The sequence below is a fragment of the Oratosquilla oratoria genome, chromosome 1, assembly GCF_046742065.1.
Source record: "Oratosquilla oratoria isolate Oo_2021 chromosome 1, ASM4674206v1, whole genome shotgun sequence".
Taxonomy (NCBI): Eukaryota; Metazoa; Arthropoda; class Malacostraca; order Stomatopoda; family Squillidae; genus Oratosquilla; species Oratosquilla oratoria.
Window position 1 is genome coordinate 1887769 of NC_134777.1, and position 2500 is coordinate 1890268.

Here is a 2500-nt window from a genome sequence, read left to right on the forward strand (position 1 = left end):
ATGGACACTCTTGAAAAGAGTGTTGAAGTTTGTCAGTGCGACTTTGACGTACTCATTGAAATCATACACAAGGGGGGGGAGGGGTCTGACGTAAGGAGGTCGTACGGCATTTTCTTATCTGACCCGAATAATACAAAGTGGGGTGACTGAAATAGATCTATTGATTACGCTGTCTATACAGGCTTGTATCATAGGTATGGGTTCATCCCAAGGTGAGCGTATGTCTGCGGTAAGGTGCCTTAATGTATTTAGAATCTTCCGATTTTGGCGTTCAACGAGTCCATTTGAACTAGGATGGTATGGTGTGGCGTTACATTTGGTAATGTTAAAATGTTTGCAGATGTTGTTGAGAATGTCATTGTTGAATTCAGTACCGTTGTCTAAGATGAGTGTTTTTGGTGTGGTGTAGGGGCAGATGACGTTGTTGATGATGGTTTGAGCAACACTTTTGGCTGTCTTGTCCGCTAAGGGAGAGGGAATGCAAAAACGTGAGAAATGGTCGATGAAGACGAAGAGGTATTGGTTCCCATTTGAGCTGAGTGGTAGTTTGAGTAAATCAATGGCAATGGTTTCAAAGGGTCTAGAAGGTGTTGGATAGTTGTGTAGTTGTGTATAGGTACATGACCGCTAATGTGACCTGATGCGCGTATGCACAGTGACATGCATCTATGTATGCGTGTTTGCATTTGCCTGACGTAGTGGAAAGTACAACAATCTGGCTTGCGATAAACATTTCTCTTTTCCACAATGTCCTGCTAGTGGAGAATCGTGAAGAATTTAAAAGTATGGTACTTTCACAGGTTTCCGTAGAAACAACCCGATTTCAGTAACAGAGTAGTTTTGTTCGTGTTGTGAGCGGTGTGGTGTGGTAGAAAACCTAATCTATGATCGAGTAATTGTCGATGTTGGGAGGAAAGTAGTCTGTATTGGTAGTGTCACCTGTACAGTGTGTGAAAGGTTTTGAGAAATTTGGAAATGAAAGTACAGGGGCTGTTATGAGAGCTTGTTTTAGGTTGTGGAAAGCTGTGTGGTGTTCAGGCGTCAAGTTGAAGGATGTATCCTTTTTGAGAAGAGCTGTTAATGGGGCTGCAATATGAGCATAGCCTTCAATGAAACGTCTGTAGAAACCTGATGAACCCAAGAATGACTTGACGTGTTCATCGGAGGTAGGGCGTGGAAAGTCTAGTACAGCCCTACCTGTCCTGGGAGGTGATGACACTTTGAGAGTTGATGACGTGTCCTAGGAAACGTATTTCCTTTTTGAGGAAGGAACACTTCTTGAGTTTTAGTTTGAGACCTGCCGCGGCTAGCCTTGAGAGGACAGTTTCAAGTGTGGAAAGGTGTTCTGTGAGTGACTTGGAGGCAATGATTATGTCGTCCAAGTAAATGAAAACTGTTTTCCCTATGAGTTCTTCTAGGACCTTGTACATCAATCTAGAAAACACGGAGGGAGCAGAGACGAGTCCCATGGCCAATCTTTTGAAGTGGTAGTGGCCCGTGTTGGTACTAAAGGCTGTTAGTGGCTTTGAGTCATTATCGAGAGGTATTTGGAAATACCCTGACATGAGGTCGAGAGTGGAAAAAACAGTGTTGTGTTCACCTATAGAGTATAATGTGTCTTGCAAATGAGGTATAGGATATCTTTCAGGAATATTGAGTTTATTGAGCTCACGAAAGTCTACAACAGTGCGGAAAGAGCCATCGTGTTTTGGAACAATGAAGAGGGGGAAATTCCAAGGGAACAAACTTGGTTCTATAATGTCTTGGGCGAGCATGTCTTTAATAATGTTGTCAACACTGTTGCGTTTACTATGTGGCAGTCGGTATGCTGGTATATACAGTGGTTTTGCATGCTGTCGAAGTGGTATGTGATGTTCTATTATGTTTGTGAGACGTAGTGGTTCGGCTGGAATTGCAATAGCGTGCCTGTATGTGTTCATGAGCATAAGGAGAACTGTTTGTGCTTCTGGAAAGTCTATGTTTATTTGGGTTGCTTGGATGGGTTGCTGCGTGGTGGGTTCTCCGGTGTTGATGGTGCATACGTTTTGTATGTTGTCCTGCTCGATTATGTGTACTGGAGCTGGGTATATGATAAAACCACAAATGTTTGTGGCTTTGTTAAGGTGGAGAGGTACATTTGTGTTGTTCGCCATTATGATGGTTGTATGTGCTTTGATGTGTTCGTCATGGCGGATAGGAGAGAAGAACCAGATACGCGGCAAGTGTCCGCGATGCAGAGGACGTCTGAGTTCGGAGCTTGGAAAACACGAACTTGGAGCTTTGTGTACTCGCGTGGATACAGTGTTTTGTCATTTATTACGACTGCGTGAGGTTTTTTTTAGGGTGTGCGAGATTTGCGAGGCGGTAGTGTATTCTAAGGTGAGCTCAGGGATGTCTGTGGAGACGTCGTGTTTCTTTTGTCTGCGAGCCGACTTTGACCTATGCGCTGACAGTCTGCGTCTGTTACGCGTGTGTGTTGAGGTACCTTGGTGAGTGGTGA

General features: G+C 44.0%; 1 protein-coding gene across 7 annotated transcripts in view; it reads right to left on the reverse strand.

The window, feature by feature from the left end:
• Nucleotides 1-2500, reverse strand: part of LOC143031783 (RYamide receptor-like) — a 623242-nt gene that overhangs the window by 118340 nt on the left and 502402 nt on the right. The gene's annotated exons all lie outside the window — the stretch shown is intronic.